The sequence below is a fragment of the Heterodontus francisci genome, chromosome 24 (assembly GCF_036365525.1).
Source record: "Heterodontus francisci isolate sHetFra1 chromosome 24, sHetFra1.hap1, whole genome shotgun sequence".
Classification (NCBI taxonomy): Eukaryota; Metazoa; Chordata; class Chondrichthyes; order Heterodontiformes; family Heterodontidae; genus Heterodontus; species Heterodontus francisci.
The window spans coordinates 51,908,061-51,929,901 of record NC_090394.1 but is presented as its reverse complement, the minus strand read 5'-3'; the positions used below and the strand labels follow the sequence as shown (position 1 = coordinate 51,929,901).

The 21,841-nt window shown below is 42.4% G+C and overlaps 1 protein-coding gene and 1 long non-coding RNA gene across 3 annotated transcripts in view; one reads left to right on the top strand and one right to left on the bottom strand.

Annotated features, from left to right (window-relative positions):
• Window positions 1-720: 720 nt before the first annotated feature.
• Window positions 721-21,841, top strand: part of tmc5 (transmembrane channel like 5) — a 226,987-nt gene continuing 205,866 nt past the window's right edge. Inside the window, exon 1 of one of the 2 annotated variants that reach the window (XM_068056183.1) lies at window positions 721-848. The gene's annotated coding sequence lies outside the window, so the exon portion shown is untranslated. Of the gene's footprint in view, window positions 849-8,013; window positions 8,078-21,841 lie in introns of those variants that run through there. The other variant, XM_068056186.1, reaches the window with a different exon arrangement.
• Window positions 10,303-21,196, bottom strand: LOC137383394 (uncharacterized). The gene is made up of 3 exons (XR_010977396.1): window positions 21,017-21,196; window positions 20,447-20,586; window positions 10,303-10,799 (listed from the first exon to the last, which is right to left on the bottom strand). It is a non-coding gene; the product is annotated as an uncharacterized lncRNA (long non-coding RNA).

The window sequence follows — 21,841 nt, the reverse complement described above, 5'->3', positions numbered from 1 at the left end:
TATCCCATTCAGAGTCAATTGTTACATCTTGACTATACTGGTGCAATGCAACAGAAAGTAAAGATGCAGGTTTTAGTTTGTAATAGGTATAGCCTGCTTATGGAACCTATTATCAAGCTGTTTACTTGACAAAATAAAATGCTGGAAAAAGCCTGAATTATAACAGACTGCCCGTTTGTAAATCCGCATTATTCAGAGGGTTTTGGCATGATTAAAAAAAAACTAAATTCATACCAAAACTCTAAGAAATAAAGCAGAAATTGAACTTTCCTCCCGACTAGGTGACTTTATAGTACTGATATTCATGTTAAGAGTTATTATTTAAGGTCAATAAGAAGGAAAACAAGACAAAGAAATGCAGAATACACAGAAAAATTAAAATAGAGCCAAGAAAAAAGGTGAAAGAGCGAAAGTGGTGGAGAGGTAAGTGTTCTATCTGAGATACTTGGATTTCTGGATACGGACACACATTTGTGTTCTTTCCTGGGCTTTTCTTCTGCAGTTATGTGTGTAGTTCGTGGAATTCCGAATTCATTTACAAATCTGCACAAGTGTAGCACCTTAGGGCCTTTTTCTACCTTAAAAAACTCCAATAAATGCAACAATGTTCATGTAGTTAACCCCGTTATTCCAGCTCAATCTACACTGTATCTGTCAACATTACGGTAAAAAAAAATGTGACAGGTGCAGGGGGTTGGGCATTATGTTCCGGGAGGAGGAGAATCGCACTACCAACAGTGCAGTTGCTTCCAAAGTGCCGGTTTTGCTGTTGTTAAAACTTCAACGGGATTAGGAGGGTCGATTTTAAACGGCAGGTTCTACCTCGGGAATGGAGATTTACCGATAAGGTATGGTTGGGTTTTATTTCCTTCTCTTTCACGGTGGCTGGGCGATATTTAGTCTCGTCAGTTGGCAGTTACTTTGGGTTTGTGCACTCTGCAACGGAATCTTCCCGTGTATCTTTACCTTTGCTATGCTTAATTTATCAGAAGTGCATTCTTGCAGTTGTTAATCATCTGACATTTATTCGCATTGACGTTTTAGATCTTAATGTTTAGACCTAAAAGCGATTTTTGTACATTTAGTTTAGTTTAGAGATACAGCACTGAAACAGGCCCTTCGGCCCACCGAGTCTGTGCCGACCATCAACCACCCATTTATACTAATCCTACACTAATTCCATATTCCTACCACATCCCCACCTGTCCTTATATTTCCCTACCACCTACCTATACTAAGAGCAATTTATAATGGCCAATTTACCTATCAACCTGCAAGTCTTTGGCTGTGGGAGGAAACCCACGCAGACACAGGCAGAACTCCACACAGGCAGTACCCAGAATTGAACCCGGGTCGCTGGAGCTGTGAGGCTGTGGTGCCCGCCACTGTGCCACTGTAAGACATTAAGTAAGGTTTGTCTTAGTATGTTCGGAAGGTTTCTGACCTTTGATCACTGTTCCCAAAGTAAGCGACAAGAACACGATGTTGTGTGGCATTTAACGCGGGCAAAATTTGGGTCTGGCTTTGTTCTTGCATATTGTAAAGGAAGGGTGACTTTCTAATGAAGCCCTACTTCTCTGAAAAGTAATTAGAAATTTTCAAACCAAAGGTTGACAATGATAAAATGACTTTGTTACTTCAACTATTTAGACAATTATTTTGCAAAAACTGAATGTTAGTGAGGCAATGGAGACAATAACTTGTTTTTATATGGTGCCTTTAAGGTAGTGAAACGTCCCAAGGAGCTTCACAGGAGCTTTATTAAGCAAATGTGACACTGCGCCACAAAAGAGATATTAGGGCAGATTACCAAATGCTAGGTCAAAGAGGTAGATTTTAAGAAGCCTTGTAAAGGAGGAGAGAGGCTGGAAACATTTAGGGAAGGTGTTCATAACTGAAGGCACAGCCATTAATAATAGTCATAGAGTCGTACAGCATAGAAACAGGCCCTTCGGCCCACCACGTCCATGCTGACCATAATGCCTATCCATACTAATCCCACCTGCCTGCATTAATTCCACATCCCTCTATGCCTTGCTCATTCAAGTACCTGTCCAGATGTCTCTTAAATGTCTCTACTGTTCCTGCCTCCACCACCTCCTCAGGCAGCTCATTTCAGATACCCACTATTTTCTGTGTGAAAAATTTACCCCTTTGATCCCCTTTAAACCTCCTCCCTCTCACCTTAAATCTATGCCCTCTAGTTTTAGTCACCCCTACCATGGGAAACAGACGCTGGCTATCTACCCTATCTATGCCTCTCATAATTTTGTATACCTCTATCATGTCCCCTCTCAGTCTCCTTCGCTCCAGGGAAAACAGACCCAGCCTATCCAATCTCTCTTTATAACTCAAGCCCTCCAAACCAGGCAACGTCCTTGTGAATCTTTTCTGCGCCCTCTCTAGCTTAATCACATCTTTCCTGTAGTGCGGCAACCAAAACTGCTCACAGTACTCCAAATTCGGCCTAACCAACGTAATGTACAATTGTAACATGACGTGCCAACTCTTGTACTCAATGCCTCGGCCGATGAAGGCAAGCATGCCATACGCCTTCTTCACCACCCTGTCTACCTGTGTTGCCATAATGGAGGAATTAAAATCAGGGTGCCCAAGAGGCCAAAGTTAAGGCCTGGAGAAGGTTACAGAGATAGGGAAGGATGAAGCCATGAAGGGATTTGAAACGAGGATGAGAATTTTAAAATTGAGGTATTGCTTAACCGGGAGCCAATCTAGGTCAGTGAGCAAAGGGGTGATGGGTGCATGGAACTTGGTGTGAGTTAATACACGGGCAACAGAGTTTTGGATGGCATCAAGTTTACAGAAGGTAGAAAGTAGGAAGCCATCCAGGAGTGCATTGGAATAGTCATGTCTAGAGGTAACAAAGGCAAGCATGAGGGTTTCAGCAGCAGATCAGCTGAGGGATGGACAGAGTCGGGGGATGTTACAGAGGTAGAAATAGACAGTCTTAGTGATGGCACAGATATGTGATCGGAAGCTCACTTTGGGGTCAAATATGACAGTGTTTGTGAACTGTCTGGTTCAGTCACAATGAATTGGCAGGGAGAGGGATGGAGTCAGTGGAGGTAATGGCGCTTGTCGTGGGGGCTGAAAACAGTGGCTTTGGTCTTACCAGTTTTTAATTGGAGGAAATTTCTGCTCATCCAGTACTGGATTTCGGGCAAGCAGTATAACAATTTAGAGACAAAAGCTGGAGAGAAGTGGTGATTAGATAGAACTGCATGTTGTCCCAGTATATGTGGAAACTGATGCTGTACTTTTGGATGATGTCACTGAGAGGCAGCATGTAGATGAGAAATAGGAGGGGACAAAGGATAGATACTTGGGGGACATTGGAGGTAATGGTGCAGGAGTGGGAAGAAAATCTTTTGTAGGTGATTCTCTGGCTATGATTGCTCGATAAGAATGCAACCAGCAAGTGAAGTCCCACCCACCTGGATATCAGTAGAGAATGGTGTTGTCAACCATGTCAAAGGCTGCAGAGAGATCGAGAAGGATGAGGAGAAATAGCTTACCTTTGTCACAGTCACAGAAGATGTGATTTATGACTTTGATAAGTGCCATGGGTGGCAAGGGTGAAAACCTGACCGGAGGGATTTAAACATTGAATTCTGGAGAAGGTGGCCATGAATTTGGGAGGTGACAACAGGCTGAAGGACTTCGGCAAGAAAAGTAAGGTTGGAGATGGGGCGATAGTTTGCAAGGACGACGGATCAAAGTTTTTTTTTGAGGTGAGAGTTGATGATGTCAGATTTGAAAGCCAGGGGGATGGTACCTGAAGAGAGAGAACTGTTAACAATATGAGTTGACATGGGAGCCAAGATGGGAAGTTGGGTGGTGAGTAGTTTAGTGGGAATACGGTTGAGGAAGCAGGAGGTGAGTCTCATGGACAAGATGAGCTTGGAGAGGGCGTGAGAAGAAGTGGGAGAGAAAGTAAAAAATGATGGTTCAGGGGAAATCAATAGAGGAAATTTGGCCTGGTGGGCTAGGGGAAAGGAGGAAAGTGGCAGAGACAGCTGATTGAATGGTCTCAATCTTAGTGACAAAGAAGTCCATGGGCTCCTCATGCTTATTCTTGGAGGTAAGGGTGGAGGGGACAGGGAGGGGTTTAAGAAGACAGTTTGCAGTAAAGAAGTGGGGTGGGGGGAGTGATGGTTATCTTTGCATTCCAGGTTTATCCTAGAATAGTGAGCAGTTTTGGTAGGCAAGTACTTTATTTGGTCTAGCTAGATCTGGAGGTGAATGGCTAAACCGATTGTCCACAATATTCATTCAAGCCTGCGTCTCTTGGACTTGAGGGAGCAGAGATGAGGGCTGTACTGGGGGAACAACCAGTCTGAGAGAGATTAAGGGTTTTATGGGACTATAGCATCAAAGCTGGAGGTGAAGGTGTGATTGAGTAGATCAGTAACTGCAGAAATGGTGAACGAGGTACCAAAGGCTAGACAGTTCAGATTTTGAAATTGCAGTTAGTTGCAAGTGAATTGGCAAAGTAAAACAATTTTTTTTAATAAAAGAAAAAATTGTTAAACCAGTTTGCAGTGGTAGTCCACAGATTATCATTTTTAAGAGAGCCTGAGTTATTGAAGTGATTTTTAAAATATAGTTGTAGCACAGAAGCAGGCTATTCTGCCCATCATGCTCATGGTGGCTATCAATTCGAGCTATCTACTGTTTAGCTCCGCATCCTGGGTATTGTTTACTATATTTTCTCAAATACTTACCAATTCTCTTTTAAATAAGATTATAGCTGTTATCTCGGTAGCCAGTTACAATAAAGCATCCATGTTCTAATAATCCTTTTTGTGAAAAAATAGTTTTAATATCCCCCATTGTCTAATCTTGATGCTAAGTCTATGCCACCTTATTACAGATCCACCAATAAAACAATCTTTCACTGTTTACTCTCTCATAATGTTGAAGACCTTTTTAGGTTCCTCCTTTATATTCTCAGTTTCAGTGAAAAAGCCCTTTTTCCCAGTATTTCTCAAAGTATAATTTGCTCATTTCTGATATTCTACAGAATGTACCATTTCAATTGTTCTAATATCCTGCCTTTGATATAGTGAACTGAGAAGCATGCAGTACTCTAACTGTGCTCAAACCCTGTCTGGGATAAATTTAACATCACTCACTTGTTCTTGTGCCTACTGTCATCAGTATAAAACAAATAATCTTATTTCTCATTTTATCTGCTCTCTCACCTTTAATTATCTATGTATGTGCACTCTTTTTGAAAATTAAAGATAACATTATAGGCTTTGAATTTCTAACACTTGAAAATGCATTGATGATGTTGATGCTACTTTTAATCTTTGATTCATTGGGCTTTTTCTAATTTGTTGGTTGGTATTCTTAATATAATATTCTTAATATACTTTCTTCTCAGACTATTCTGCAAGAAGCATTCCAAATGATAGAGAATGTTATTTATAAATAGAAGCATAGAGTACAAAAGCAAGGAAGTTATAATGAACCTTTATAAAACACTGTTGGGCCTCAACTGGGCACCAATTCTAGGCACCACACTTTAGGAAGAATATGAAGACATTAGAGATGATGCAGAAAAGCTTTACTAGAATGGTTCCAAGGATGAGGAAATTCAGTTATGTGGATAGATTGAAGAAGCTGGGACTGTTTCCCCTTAGAGAAGAGTAGATTTGATGGAAGTGTTCAAAATCATGAGGTGTCTGGTCAGAGTAGATGGGGAGAAACTGTTCCCACTGACAAAAGGATTGAGAACCAGAGGACAATGATTTAAGGTGGAATGGCAAACGAAACAACAGCGACATGAGGAAAAACTTATTTACACAGCGAGTGGTTAGGATCTCGAATGCACTACTTGGAAGTGTGGTGGAGGCAGATTCAATTGAGGCTTTCAAAAGAGAATTGGATAATTATCTGAAGAGAGGAAATTTACAGGGCTACGTGGAAAAGGCGAGGAAGTGGGACTAGGTGAGTTGCTTTTGCAGAGAGCTGGCACGGACATGACAGGCTTAATGACCTCCTTCTGTGTTATAATCATTCTATGATTCTATAATAAGGAATTACACAGCAAAGTGAAAAGACCACCTTTTGTTATGAATTATTATGACTAAAGGGGAAAGTTATCTGCACAGATCATGACGACAACAACGACTTGCATTTATATGGTGCCTTTAATGTAGTAAAATGTCCCTAGACACTTCAGAGGAGCATTATCAAACAAAATTTGACACAAAGCCACATAAGGAGATATTAGGACAGGTCAGAGTGTTATGAGGAGTGTCTTAAAGGAGGAGAGAGAGGTAGAAAGTCGGAGAGGTTTAGGGAGGGAATTCCAAAGCTTAGAGCTTTTGCATCTGAAGGCATAGCCGTAAGTGATGGAGCATAAATTGAGGAGGCGCAGGAGGCCAGAATTGGAGGAGCACGAGATCTCGGAGGTTTGTAGGGTTGGGAGGTTACAAAAGTAGGGAGGGGTGAGGCCATAGAGAGATTTGAAAACCAGGAGGCCAATTTTAAAATCAAGGCTCTGCTGGACTGGGTATCAATGTAAGTCAGCAAGTACAAGGGTGATGGGTGAATGGAACTTGGTGCACGTTACAATATGGGCAGCAGAGTTTTAGATGAGTTAAGGATTGCATTGGAATAGTCTGTCTGGAGGTAACAAAGGCATGGATAAGGATGTCAACAGCAGATGAGCTGAGGCATGGGCAGAGACGGGCATTGTTGCAGGTGTGGATGTAAGCGGTCAAGGTAATGGAGCGGATATGGTTGGAACCCCTTCTCAGCATTAAATAAGACACCAAGGTCACAAATGCTCCAGTTCAGCACCAAAGAGTTCCCAGGGAAAAGGGTGGAATCATTGGAGCTGGGAGTCATCAGCATACATGTCATGTTTTCAAATTATGTCACTGAGAGACAGCTTGTAGAAGAGAAATGGGAGGGGACTAAAGATAAATCATCAGTGGACTCTAGAGGTAGCGGAGCGGGAAGAGAAATCCTTGCAGTAGATTCTTTGGCTATGATGAGATAGGTTCAAATGGAACCAGGCACGGGCAGTCCCATCCAACTTGATGACAGAGGAGAGGCATTGGAGGAGGATAGTGTGATCAACAGTATCATACATAGGCTGCAGAGAGGTCGAGAAAGATGAAAAGGTCTAGTTTACCATGGTGACAGTCACATAAAATGTTATTTGTGATTTTGTTAAGGACCATTTCATACTGTGTGGGGGTTGGGGGGTGGGGGGGGGGGGGTTGGAAATCTGATTGGAGGAATTCAAACATAAAGTTGTGGGAAAGATATGCATGGATTTGGGAGGTGACAACATGTTCAAGCCCTTTGGAGAGGAACGTGAGGTTGGGGATTGGGTGGTACTTTGCAAGAACAGCAGGGTCAAGGGTAGGTTTTTTTTAACAGGGCAATGACAGCAGATTTGAAGGGAAGCAGATAGTACCTGGAGAGAGGGAACCATTAATATTATCAGCTAACATGGGGGCCAGGAAGGGTAATTGGGTCGTAGTTTGGTGGTATAGGGTGGAGTAGGAGGTGGGCCTCATGGACAAGATGGGCTCGGAGAGGGGAGATAGGAGAGAAACTGGAGAAAGATGCAAGTTCAGATCTAGGGCAGTGGGACCCTCAGGGGAAGTTTGGCTTGGCAGGCTAGACAGGCTAGGGGAAGAGTGGGAAGTGACACAGGCAACTGAAACAAATTGTCTTGATCTAAGTGTCAAAGAAGTTCATGAACTCCTCACACGTTTTGGAGGTGAGGATGGAGGAAGTAGGGGACAGCAACTTAAGATGGTGGTTTGTGGTATAGAAGAGAAGCTGGGGATTATCATTGCATTCAGGATAATCTTGAATTGGGAGCAATTTTGACAGAAGAGAGTATGACCTGGTAGTGCTTTATGTGGTGCAGCCAGTTTTGGCGAAGAATGGTTAAATCTGTTGTCCATCATAAATGTACAAGTCTTTATCCCTTGGACTTAGAGCAGAGTTGAAGGCTGTACCGGGGGAATGACCAGAGTGAGAGAGATTAATACTCTTAATGGGGACAATGGCATCAAAGGTGGAGGTGAGGATGTGATATACCGTTTCTGCAGAAATGTTGTAGTGAATTGAGGATAAAGGTTCAACAGTCGGGAATTTGAAAGTGCTATTGTAAGTGATTTTTGGGGGAAGAGTTTTTCTTTCCAATGGAGGACACAGAAGGAAGTAAAGTTGGGCAGAGGAAGGGGGATGTGCGTGGAGAGCGATACAAGGAAGTAACCAGAGAAAGCTTGATCAGTGATTGGCATGATAGGAATGGAAATCACCTGTGACGTTATAGAACAGTGAATCACCACAAGTAATGATTGAATTATACTATCCAATGTGTAATTTATTATATAGTTGATGACCTAAGGTGTTGCTCATGGAGGAAAAAAGTAACACTCACTTCTTGCACATTCCTTCTTGCCCTGTTTGTTTTGCCATCTGTGTTTTTCTGTTTGTCTTTCACTGTTTTGCTTTTCCTCTTCCTTCTTGCTGTCTTTCTCTCTCTCCCATTTTATTTCCTTCTTTAGCTTTTCTCTCTCTACTTTTTATGCTTTCACCCTTTCTGTCAACTTTTATTTAAATCTTTTTCCCTTTTATTTCATATTCTTCTGTGTGTCTTCCAATCTCTCTGTCTGACTCTCACACCTGCTTCTTTGCCAGTGTGCTGAATTAATATTGCAGTTACCTGGGAAAGAAAACCATCTACATTAGATAGGGACAGGTTAGTTGAATGAACATCATCCAACCTGATTTCCCCCATTTTTGTGTTGGTAATAGTAGCATTATATATGTTCTTTTCACCAGCACAGTCTGCTTTCTTTTTAAGAAATGAGACTGTACTTCAGTCAGACAGGACTGGAATCTTGTTCTCAGAATGGAAGGACTTCTGAATGTGGGACCAGAAAAATGCCTTTCGTTTAAAGTACAAAATGGACTTACAGTTACCACTAAGTTTTTTTTTGTTCTGTCCACTTAACCATTAGTTCTTCCTTAAGCTCTGATCTTTTGAAACTTTTGTTCAATGTGCTTTTCCCTCTTGGTATTGCTCGAAGCTTTTGTAATACAAATACCAGACAATCATGGATTGTATTTTCATTTTTGCAGAGGAGTAGAGGTACTTTTGTGGAAAATACGTGACCATACTATATTTTTCATTATAATAAAAGAAAATGCTGGAAATCTGAAATAAAAACAGGAAGTGCTAGAAATACTCAGCAGGTCTGGCAGCATCTGTGGAGAGAGAAACAGAGTTAACATTTCGGGTCGATGACCTTTCATCAGGTTCCCTCGCTAAACCTCTATCCCTCTCCTCTTTTTAGAACCCCCTCAAAATTCACTTCTTTGACAAGCTTTTGGGGCTGAATTTTCAGGGCCCCTGAAGACACGGATAGAGGTGAGCAGTGTATCAATTTCAAGGCACTAGTCCTAGCACTGGCAATGATTATTGGAGGTGGGAGAGTGGGCAGGACGGGAATCATGCTCTCCCTCCAATTGAAGCCAATTAAGGAAGTTTAAAAGCTCATTTAGAGCTTGTAAGGGTGTGAACCTCTGATTTTTAAAGTGCCAGATGGGTTACCGGCACCTTCAGAAACTGACCAGTTGAAGGGAGGCGCATACAGATTGGGGAGTATCGAAGGACTTCTGAATGTGGGACCAGAAAAATGCCTTTCGTTTAAAGTACAAAATGAACTTACAGTTACCACTAAGTTTTTTTTTTTGTCCTGTCCGCTTAACCATTAGTTCTTCAGTAACTGGCCAGTTGAAGGGAGGAGCATACAGAATGGGGAACAAGCCAAGGCTGCCCCAGGGCATCAACCCAGCACCATAAGAGGGTCAGTGAGGCAAAGGACAACTGGACACTTGGTAAGGGGTTACACTTGGTGCTGCACAGATGGCAGGGAGAGTGGACACTCAGCACCAAGGCTTTGAATGGGGTCTGCAACCCCTAGCATCATGGGGGCAGAAGAGCAGGGGACAAGGGTGTCAAAACCAATTGGTTGGCCAACTGCCCAAAAGGAAGGCTCCAGCTGGCAATGGGGACATAACTGCCAGATTTTGGGCCTAGTTGCGATAAGGAGCAGCACCCATTGCAGGAAGGGCAGAACCCTGGTATCAGGAGGGCACAGGAAAGGAAAGAGGGACAGGAAGACAATAACCAAACCCTCAACACAGGATCGACTGCCGAAGGCAGAGCTACTTGAAGATGACTGAGAACCAGTGCTGCAGAAGACTGTGACCCTGCAGGCAAATGGTCATAGACATCTGTGCCATCATTGCCAAAGACTTCACAGCATTAGTCACCATGCCCTGCCAGTGGCCATCAAAGTCACTGTGTCCTTGATCATCTTTGCTTCTGGCTCCTTCCAAGGATCAGCTGTGGACTTTAGTGGCATCTCAAAAATGGCTGCATACCACTGCATCTTGCTGGTCACTGATGCCCTCTTTGCCAGAGCTGGACAACACATTCATTTAACAACAGGCAGGGGGCACTGGGTTTCATCTCCATGGCTGGATTCCCCCAGGTACAGGACATTATCATTTGCACCCATGTGGCCATCGAGGTACCCAGCGACCGGTCAGTGGGATCCATCAACAGGAAAGCCTTTCACTCCTTCAACGTCCCATTGGTCTGCAACCACAACAAGAGCTTCCTCCACGTGTGCGCTCACTTTCATGGCTGCTGTCATGACTTCTTCATCCTTCACTAGTCCAGGCTGCCTCAGATCTTCACTCCAACCCTCAAAGTGCATGGATGGATCCTAGGAGACAAGGGAAATCCCTTTAGAGGTGGCTACTTACCCCAGACAGAGGTGATACAACCAATGCCACCTGCTCAGCAAGACTACCATTGAGCAGGTCATCGGGCTTCTGAAGATGTGATTATGGTGCCCTCCAATACCCTCCTGCAATGGTCTCGGTCATGTGGTGGTCTGCTACATTGTCCATTACATTGCCCTCCAGAGAGGTGTGGACCTTCAAGACAGTGAGGCCCTGGAACGAGACAACACTTCGGGGGAGAAGCAGGAACAGTGAGGTGCCCTTGCTGCATGACTAGGTGGCGTCCTTCCACCCTCTGGGAAGAGGACCTCCCTGCTAGAACTAGAGAACCATAGAAAAATTACAGCACATAATGCGGCCATTCAGCCTGTCATGTCCATTCCGGCTGAAAAAAATCTAGCCGCCCAATTTAATTCCACCTTCTAGCACCATCCATAGCCTTACAGGTTAAAGCACTTCAGGTGTATGTCCAAGTATCTTTTAAAAGAATTGAGGATTTCTGCCTCCACCAAAATTCTTGGCAGTGAATTCCAGACACCCACCACCCTGAAAAAGATTTTCCTCATGTCCGCTCCAATCCTTCTACCAATCACCTTAAATCTGTGCCCTCTGGTATTTGACCTCTCTGCTAGGGGAAACAGGTCCTTCCTCTCTATCTAGGCCCCTCATAATTTTGTACACCACAATTAAGTCACCCCTCAGCCTCCTCTGTTCTAAGGGAAACAACCTTAGCCTATCCAATCTTTCTTCAGAGCTGACAACATTCAGCTCTGGCAACATTCTTGTAAATCTCCTCTGCACTCTCTCCAGAGCAACTATGCCCTTCCTGTTAAGTGGCGGCCAGAACTGTACACAATACTCCAACTGTGGCTAAACCAGCATTTTATACAGTTTCAGCATGACATCCTTTCTTTTGTATTCTATACCTCAGCCAATAAAGGAAAGCATTCCATATGCCTTCTTCACCACTTTACCTACCTGTCCTGACACCTTTAGGGACCTGTGGACGTGAACTCCAAGGTCTCTCACTTCTTCTACCCCTCTTAATCTCCTCCCGTTTATTGTGTATTCCCTCACTTCATTTGCCCTACCCAAGTTTATTACCTCACATTTTAAAAAAATTCATTCCCTTAGAACAGAGGAGGCTGAGGGGTGACTTAATTGTGGTGTACAAAATTATGAGGGGCCTAGATAGAGAGGAAGGACCTGTTTCCCCTAGCAGAGAGGTCAAATACCAGAGGGCACAGATTTAAGGTGATTGGTAGAAGGATTGGAGCGGACATGAGGAAAATCTTTTTCAGGGTGGTGGGTGGATGTGCCCATCCCTAATTGCCCTTGAACTGAGTGGCTTGCTAGCCCATTTCGAGGGCATGTAAGAGTCAACCACATTGCTGTGAATCTGGAGTCACATGTAGGCCAGACCAGGTGAGGACAGCAGATTTCCTTCCCTAATGGACGTTAGTGAACCAGATGGGTTTTTACAACAATCGACAATGGTTTCATGGCCATCATTAGACTAGCGTTAATTTCCAGATTTATTAATTGGATTCAAATTCCACCTTCTGCTGTGGTGGGATTCGAACCCATGTCTCCAGAGCAATACCTGGGTCTCTGGGTTACTAGTCTAGTGACAATACCAGTACGCCACCGCCTCCCCAGTATATTTATTTCTCTGGATTGAATTCCATTTGCCACTTTTAAGCCCACTCAACCAAACCATTGATATCATTCTGGAGTCTACAGCTATCCTCTTCACTATCAACTACACGACCAATTTTTGTGTCATCAGCAAATTTCCCAATCATGCCTCGCACATTTAAGTCCAAATCATTAATATATACCACAAACAGCAAGGGACCCAACACTGAGCCCTGTGGAACACCACTGGAAACAGCTTTCCATTCACAAAAACATATGTCGACTACTACCCTTTGCTTCCTGTCACTGAGCCAATTTTGGAACCAACCTGCAACATTTCCCGATATCCCATGGGCTTTCATTTTAGTGACCAGTCTGCCATGCAGGACCTTGTCAACTGCTTTACTTAAATCCATGTAGACCACATCCACTGCACTACCCTCACCAATCCTCCATGTTACTTCCTCAAAGAATTCAATTAAGTTAGTAATACATGATCTTTCCTTAACAAATCCATGCTGACTATCCCTGATTAGTCCGTGACTTTCTAAGTGGCAGTTTATCCTGTCCCTCAGAATCAATTCTAATAAGTTACCCACCACCGAGGTCAGACTGACAGGCCTATAATTATTTGGCCTTCCCTCGCACCCTTTTTAAACAATGGTATAACATTCGCAGACCTCCAATCCTCTGGCACCTTGCCTGTATCCAGTGAGGATTTGAAGATGATCCTCAGCGCATCCACTATTTCCTCCCTGGTTTCCTTTAACAACCTGGGATGCAATCCATCTGGCCCTGGAGATTTATCCACTTTCAAGGATGTCAGACCCACTAGTACTTCCTCTCTCATTATGCTAATCATATCTAATATTTCACACTCCTCCTCCTCTACTACGGTGTCTGCATCACCCCTCTTCTTTGTGAAGACAGAGGCAAAAGACTCATTAAGAATCCACATCATCTGCATCAACGTGCATGTTCCCTTGTACATCTCTGATAGGCTCTACCCTTTCCTTAGTTATGCTCTTTCTCTTAATGCACTGATAAAACATCTTTGGGTTTTCCTTGATTTTACCTGCCAATATTTTTTCATGTCCTCTCTTTGCTTTTCTAATTTCTTTTTACTTCACCCCTGCACTTTCTATACTCCTCTAGGCTTTATTAAGTATTAAGCTTTCTTTTTCTGCTTCAGCATACCCTTTAAGCCTCCAGATAACCAGGAGGCTCTAGATTTGGCCGTACCACCCTTTATCTTTATGGGGACATGTAGAATCTTGCTCTTGAATGCCTCCCACTAGTTTGCCACTGATTTTCCTTCCAGTAGCTGTATCCAGTCCACTTTCTCCAAATTGCCTCAGTTTCGTAAAATTTGCCTTCTCCCAATTTAGAACCTTTACTCCTGTTTTATCTTTGTCCTTTTCCATGGCTATGCTAAAACTAACTGTATTATGGTCACTATCTCCAAAATGGTCACCCACTGCTACTTCATCTACTTGCCCAGCTTCATTACTGAAGACTAAATCTAGAATTGCGCCCCCTCTCATTGGGCTTGTTATGTGCTGGCTAAAAAAGTTCTCTTGAATGCAGTTCAAGAATTTTGTGTCCTCTGTACCCTTCACACAGTTTGTATCCCAGTTGATATTAGGGTGGTTGAAATCCCCAACTATTATTGCCCTGTGGTTTTTACACTCAAAAGATTTGCCTACATATTTGTTCCTCTATCTCCCTCTCACTATTTGGGGGTCTATAGTACGCTCCTAGTCATATGGCTGCCCTTTTTTTATTTCTGATCTCCACCCATATGGCCTCATTTGATGATTCATTTAGCATATCATCCCTCCTCACAGCTGTTATTGATTCCTTAACCAATAATGCCACCTCCCTCTCTATCCCACCTGAAAACTCTATATCCAGGGATGTTGAGCTGCCATTCTTACCCCACTTTAAGCCAAGTTTCCGTTATAGCAACAATATCATGTTGCCATGTGTCTATCTGTGTCCTCAGCTCATTGGCTTTATTTACTATACTCCTTGCATTTAAATAAATGCCTTTTAATGCTGCCAAATTCCTGTGCTGCACACTTCTTAACCTTTGCTTCTGTCTTTCCAAGTCACTCACTAATTTTCTGCCTTCTGTTCCCTGCCCTGAAATTGTCCTATCTGAAACTGCCCTCAGGTTCCCATCCCCCTGCCAATCGAGTTTAAACCATCCCCAACAGCATTAGCAAACCTTCCTGCAAGGATATTTGTCCCAGTCCTGTTCATGTGTAGACCAGTTTGTACAGGTCCCACCTTTGCCAGAACCAGTCCAAATGGCCCAGAACTCTGAAGCCGTCCGTCCTGCACCATCTCTCGAGCCATTCATTCATCTGGTGTATTCTCCTATTTCGATACTCACTAGCACGTGGCCTTGGGTGTAATCCAGAGATTACTACCCTTGAGGTCCTGCTTGCTAATCTCTTTCCTAACTCTCTAAACTCAGCCTGCAGGACCTCATCCCTCTTTCCTGCTATATCGTTGGTACCAATGTGGACCACGAGCTCTGGCTGTGCACCCTCGCCCTCCAGAATGCTCTGCAGCCGCTCGTGATATCTATGACCCTTGCACCAGGAAGGCAACATACCATCCTGGAATCATGACGGCAATCACAGAAATGCCTATCTGTTCCCCTAACTATAGAATCCCCTACCACTATTGCTCTCTTGTCGTTTCCCCTCCCTCCCTGCTCTGGTCATGACTCTCGCTGCACTCTCCAGACGAACCCTCTCTCCCATCGGTTCTCAGAACTGAATACCGATTAGAAAGTGGGATGTTCTCCGGGGTCTCCTGCACTACCTGCCTTGACCTTCTTGTCTGTCTGGCAGCCACCCCTCTCTGTTTGTGCTCTTTTTTAAGCTCTGAGGTGACTACCTCCTGAAACATACCCTCACGGCCTCCAGCATTAGATCCAGGTTGGCAACAATGACGCAAGAGTCTGCCCTTCCCTGGGTGCCAGGCCTTGGGCTTCCCTGTGACATCTCACTTCCCTCCTGTAAAGTTGGAAGGCTTTGACACAAACTGCACATTTCTCCCTCAGGACAACTAGCATCCTCAGTGACGGTAGCTGTGGGGTGTCTAAATGAGTCCCACACTTCATCTGACCCACCTCCATTCCCACCCCCACTGTCTCAAAGTGGACAGGAAACCTGTCTCCATTAAAGCACTGCAATGCCCTGTTGGATAGCCTTATATGGGAAATCCCCGACCCCAACCCAACAATGTCGTCGGGTCCCATCGAGGTCGGGTCGGGTAGCAGGCCTTTTCCCATGTACTGATGTAAAGGCCTGCTACCTGACCTGACCCCGATGGGATCTGACGACATGTGTCGGGGTCGGGGTTGGTTCGGGTCGCACTTCCAGGCCTGGCATTTGGGCTCGGTCGGGTTTCCTTTGCAGACCTTTAGTCTCCATACCAATTAAGGGCTCATACCCGCACCCCCACCCCCTCCCCACACCACCATCCCGTGAAAATCTGAACTTAAATCTATTTCCTACCAGAGGTGGGTTTCTAGCCCAAAACCAAACCAGCTCCTGTTTCCTGCCCCCCGTGCTGAAATTTAAGCCTTTGCTTAAAATTACTTTCTTTGGTTTGGCATCCATTTTATCTTTACAGCTCTGTATTTGAATATTGTTTTACATTAAAGACATTATATAATTATAAAAGGTTGTTGTTTTCTTAAAAATACAACAAAACATTGTTTACAAAGATGACACATTAGATTGGTTTGAAACAACACCCCTGACACTTTCACATAAACCTGCCAGCCACCATTGACTTGAAGCAAAACAAAAACTAACATAACATAATGGAAAAAAAAGTTTGATTAATTCTGAATTGAATGGCAAGAACATATTACTGTAGTCATAATGGCACAGAAGGAGGCCATTTAGCCCATCAAGTCCATGCCGGCTCTCTGTAGAGCAATCCAATCAGTCCCATTCCCCAGCTCTGTCACCGTAGCCCTGTAAGTTGATTTCCCACGTGCCCATCCAATTTCCTTTTGAAATCATTCATCATCTCCGCTTCCATCACCCTCGTAGGCAGGTATAAAAGTCGCATACTATTCACAAATGCACAACACTAGACAAAGTACAACATGCAAATATCAATTAACAATCTAGTTCACAACAAAGGCAGCTAAGGTGAAAATTGGTAATGCAGTAGACCGATTAGCTTCTGTGGAGAATACAGACAGTCAAGGCTTCAGGTCATACTTGTCATCAGAATTGAATAACAAGAAATGGACAAATAGAGCTGGAAAAGGGGTAGGGTGGCAAAATATGTAAAAACCAATTACATTAACTATATCAAAAAAGTATCAGTAAAATTGTTCTAAATTATCTCAATTAAGCAATAGACCAAAAATATTTTTAAAATATATATTAAAAAAGCAAAGTACCTGTTGCTACAATCAGGTGAGAAGGGGTCGAATGGCTCCCCTCTTTTCCCTCCTTGTTTGACCAAAACAGGTTTATTTTATTCTTTTGAAAGGGATATACTTGCCAATTCAGTGAGTGTTTTAACTGTTTATGGACTGTGATCATAAAATAACCGATTAGACAGGTTATCTTGAGTTTAACAAAAAAATACGTTAGCTGCTTTATACTTAAACTGATCTCAGTAAAATAATAAAATACGCTCCGACTTTCATACACACGCATGCACTCAAAGTTCACACATGCACACAAATAGATTATTGAGTGAGGGGGAATGATAGATTGGTCAAATTAGAATTCAGAGAAATAAAAGGGGTATACAGTCTGTGGAGGTTGGTGACTCCACTGGCTTCAGGTTGAACTCGGTCATGCAACTTTCTCTTGGTGGTCCCGATGCTTCCGATTTAAAGATGTAGATAGCTGATTTGGCTGTTCTCCTGGAGGCAGCAGTGTGGGGGTGATTTCCTTCAAAGAGTCTCTATCTGCAGCAGGGGAGGTCCCTGGGTGGCCCCAGTCAGCAGACAGGGTTTGAAGCTTGCAAGGTGGATTGGCGAGAGAGGGGGGAGGGACCCCACTCAGGTCTTCTCTCATCAGTGTCTCAGCTGCTTATCCTTCACTGTAGAGAAAGCAGAAGCTTAAACACACCAAGGGTGGCCTATCACATGACTGTCACCCAGTGATTCAAACATGGTCGTTACTGGTGTATTCCCCCTTGTAACATAAATCAGTTCTTGTCTGGGAATCCCCCTCTCACAGATAGGGTCCCATTGTTCAAGTGATTGGGTGATTGGGTCTAAGGTATTCCCATTATAGTTGATGAGTTCATGTCTAGGAACTCCCTCTTGGCTAGGGTCCCATTGTCCACGCAATTAGGTTTAATAGTTGTCTCCATCAGTTGAATACCTCAGGCCTTGATGCTTTGCCAATGGGGACAGGATATGTGTTCCACTCATATTCCCCAGGTCATTTTCCTTGATGGGTCTTTGAAGACATGGTGTCTCCATCTCAGTGGATTGGAATGTGGAAGGTACAGCGATGCAAATTGGGTTAGCTGTCTTTGGGTGTGAGCTCAAGTCACCTTTAGTCTCTTTTTTTAAAAATTCAATTCGGGTTTCCAGCCGGTGGATTAAAAATCATCATTTGACCATAAAGCACATTTTCGTGACAACGTGAATAGCTAAAGGAGTGAGAGGGCTAAGGAAAATATATCAAAATGAGAGAGATGGAAAACCTGGGGTCAGGTCATCTTAAATAAAAGATGCTGCCAAAATAAGCTGGTCCACCAGCTCTCAACAGAGAAAACCACTTATCTTGCTTTTAAATTGAGAGAAAATTGTCACCTCTTCAATCCATGTTTGAGAAAAATACTGCTTGTGACTTTAAAAAAAAAAATTTTAAAAATGAAATTGCATATGTGTCATAATTTGTGACCTCTCTCCTTTTGTAACTCCTCTCTGTCTCGTTCCATATCAGTCTGAGGGAGTCTGGCCCTATTCCCATCTTTTGAAGGCAGTGTACTACACTTTTTTTTACTATTGCCTTGTGTAATTGATATTTCCACACATTTGTCACTCCTTGAATAAAGACAATATTTCTGAAGATTCTCCATATTGGTCATTGTGCCTTCAGCAGCCCCAGCCTTAAGCTCTGGAATTCCCTCCCTAAACTTCTCTGACTCTCTACCTCTCTTTCTTCCTTTAAGACGCTCCTTAAAACCTAACTCTTGGACCAAACTTTTGGCCATCTCCCCTCATAGTTGTTATATGGCTCAGTGTCTAATCTTGTTTTATTATGCTCCTGTGAAGTGCCTTGATAAGTTTTATTACGTTAAAGGCATATATATTTATGTATGTTGTTGAAGGGTAGAACTTTCCAATACCTTGTGTCATTGGCAGGACTGTGCCTACAAGTGCACTACTTTCCATGTTCCGCTGATTACTGTCAATGCACAGTGAATAGCTGTGAAATACTACAATGTGTCATGTGTGAAGTCCACCATTGGTGCTGGATCTTGAAAAGTTTGCCTGATATATTTATTCTAAATTTACGTTTCACTCATTTCCATTTTTATCTTCTGGCCCTATTTTCCTGGCATATTTACAAGTAGGAATCTTGGTCTGTTTTATTTATACTGCTTAATGTTTTACTAAGTTAAAGAAGCCCCAGCATTCCACCCCAATAGCCATCTTCTTTCTAGAATTTGAAGCTTACCTTCTCTAATTTTTCCTCATAGCTCATCTGCTTGCTAGCATATCTATTCTGTGACAGAGTGAGCATAACTGAGCCCATTGCTAATACCTAGAATTTCTGATCAACATAAATGCATTAAAAATAAATGGGTCAATGTTGCATTTATTGTAACACTGATTGATTGAAAAATCTAGGCTTAGGTATGGTCTGGCATTGAAAATCTTCGGCATAACTTCTGTGGACTTGGATTATTCTGACCCATTGTTTCACATAAACTGGATATTGGAATAAAAGTAGTCTGTTTAAGATTATTCCTAGGTCATTTCAAAGTCATAAACATGTTTTTGATCATTTTATTTGGAGAAAGAAAGCTTCCTGAAGAGGCCAATGCCATTTTTGGCATGCTGCCATCACAGGCAAGTGATACAATGTTGCATTCTAATGCAATTTAGTGGATCTCATTGTATGTCTTAATGAAGAGAGATGTATCAAATATTTTTCATGCTGAGTTCTTTCTTGGAATGGTTAATTGTACCATTCCAGAGATATAGTTAAGTCAAGGCATGATATTCATTTTAGTGGCATCTGTCAACTGTAAAATGATAGCGGGGGCCACTTATATCCAAGGACTTATTTGAACTGTAGGAGACTTGTGGAACCATGTTAATTTGCTCTGATGTGATTGCTTGGTGTGCAACCCTAGTAGGATTCTGCTAAAGACAAACAAAGCTACAGTAATTCAATACTATTTAGCTTTTGTGCACAAGCAAAATGAACAATGTTTGAATATATTTATTTAATGAAAGTATTTTCAATGGTTTTGTAACTATGTGAAAATAAATATAAAAACATTATTGAGAACCTGGTTGATCTCCAATTGTGCTAAGAACAAGACCTGGAGCATGGTTTTGTTGCAATCTTGCAGCAGCCGAAATATGAAAGCAGTCTGTCCAATGCTGTCATATTTATGAAACATGACTTGATGTGAGGTTAAAAATATTACATGTTGCTGATACTGAAAAATACAGGATTCATAAATATATTTGCAATACTTTTTAACCAAAACCTGTTAAGATACAAGTAACAGTTCTTCCTTTCCCAAAGTCACTTTTTATATATATATATAATATATGACTGTCCTACCTTCCACAGCTGACTTGCAGTATTTGTTTAAGTTAGTGTTTTCAAATTTCTTTGGTTGAATGACCCCTTTTCAAATGGATTAGTAATCATGGACCCCACCATCTAAATTATAATACTATATAATTATAATATGAAAGTGCTGCACATAAAATTGTTTTAATAATTCTTTACAGAAAACTTACAGATATCAGTGAGATGGGTGTCCCTGCTTCTCACTGCAAGTTTGATGATGACACTTGTAAACTATTCTATGTAAAAGCTAGCGTTACTTGTTGCTCATAGAAAAGTGGATGGAATTGCAGAATGTAGTCCTCCAATATACCTGTAGAAAATACCACATAATTAAAAATAAAATTTCATTTACTCAGTCTGGCTAACATTTGACATATCACTCTCAGCATCTTAAGTAGCTGTAGGCAGTCCTGAGTGGCTGTGTGGTGGCATGATGAGATTCAAGCCCTGACCACAGCGACTGGGTGTTCACCAGCCTGTAGTACTTTCACATTATTTTGCAGACCCCAGAATGTTTCTATGGACCCTAGTTTGTAAACCACTGACTTAAGTTGAAAGTTCTTTATCTCTTTTTATCTCTTATCTTCCAACACAGTAATTATTTCTGTCTGTTTCTCTACCTGGAAGTCATATATTATTTGTGATTTCTCCTATTTTTCGCATTTTGCATTTTTCTGCACAGCTCTGCTTCCCTCTGGTCTCCTCTCTCTTTGCTATGTCTGCCAATGTCTGGTACTCACGTGTCTTGGAACAGCTGGGAGAGAGAGGACCATCTTCACTGAGGATTGGGAGCGTAAGTGATGGTCTGGTGCCTTGTACATGAGTAGGTCATTCAGCCCCTTGGGCCTGCTCTGCCATTCAGTTAGATCATGGCTGATCTGCACCCCAACTTCATTCTCTCGAATTTGCTCCATTTGCTGTAGTTTTGCCCATTCTTAATCTGTCTGTGACCCTTTGCAATTTCCTCCTCCTATCTGCTCCCATAATGTACTCCTAACTTACTATTATCTGCAAACTTGGATGTACAACTCTCTATTCCAGCACCCTAGCTGTTAATAAATATGGTGAAAGGTTGAAGTCCCAAATCAGATTCATGGGGAAGACCACTTGTCCCGCCTCACCAGTCAGAGTACCTACCTTTTAGTTTTATATTCTGTTACCCTATAAATTGAGTATGGTTGCTTGAGTGCACAGATAGAACTTTTGCTTTTTCGGGGTATGCATTGACCTTGTATTGTACTAAATATTTATTTGATTACTTCCATTGTTTTTCTGTAGGTTTACTTGTTAACAGTTCAGCCCAGTGTCATATTTCTTCAAAGTCAGCCTTACTTAAGTTTGAAACCTTAGTTTTGTGTGTGATCATTCTCCTTCTCAAACTTAATGTCAAACTCTATCATGTTATGGTTACTGTTTACCAGGTGTTCCATTACTGTTGGATTATTAATTAATTCTGGGTTGTTACTCATCCAGTAAGGCCTGTCCCTTTGTCGTTTCTTCGCTATATTGTTTCAGAAAAAAGTCCTAGGTACATACTAGCAGTTATTGCACTCATGGCATGAACT